We start from the raw sequence: 603 nt of genomic DNA, 5'->3' as shown, positions 1-603 counted from the left end.
ATATATATATATATATATACATATATACACTTATAATACACATATACACAAGTTCCGATATGTCGTGAGAGGGAACATGCAGCTAAATCGGATTCAATAAAGAACTGGTACTATTCTAATCAACTCAATAAGGATCAGCAACTTAACAAACGCCGTAGAATTCAAAATACGAACCCAAAGGTTCGCAACAAAACCCCCCAGCCACTTCGACCAAAGAATTTAATGTATTCTGCCATTTGTAAGAAAACGAACCGAATTGCGGTTACGAAACTACGGCTAGCTGATATCAGCCTCGCGGTTATTGTTTATCGCCACTTTTCCCTTGTCGAAGAACCATTCATTTTATTACATTATTATTAACAAATTACTACTGATATTGTTATCATATTCACCGTTACTGTTAATATATTGATCGAACTACTCTATGAAGTCATTAGTTATGAAGATGTTGATGTATATATTTATGTGTATTGCAAAAATATTTTAAAGCAAGCTGCTACTACTAACACTGTTTTTTTAAGTAGGTCCTAGCTCTGCATGTTAATTACTACAACTGTAATAAGTGTGTAGATAAATATATATATATATATATATATATATATA

The sequence above is a fragment of the Octopus bimaculoides genome, unplaced genomic scaffold (assembly GCF_001194135.2).
Source record: "Octopus bimaculoides isolate UCB-OBI-ISO-001 unplaced genomic scaffold, ASM119413v2 Scaffold_167351, whole genome shotgun sequence".
NCBI classification, from domain to species: domain Eukaryota; kingdom Metazoa; phylum Mollusca; class Cephalopoda; order Octopoda; family Octopodidae; genus Octopus; species Octopus bimaculoides.
This window is presented reverse-complemented; position numbering follows the sequence as displayed.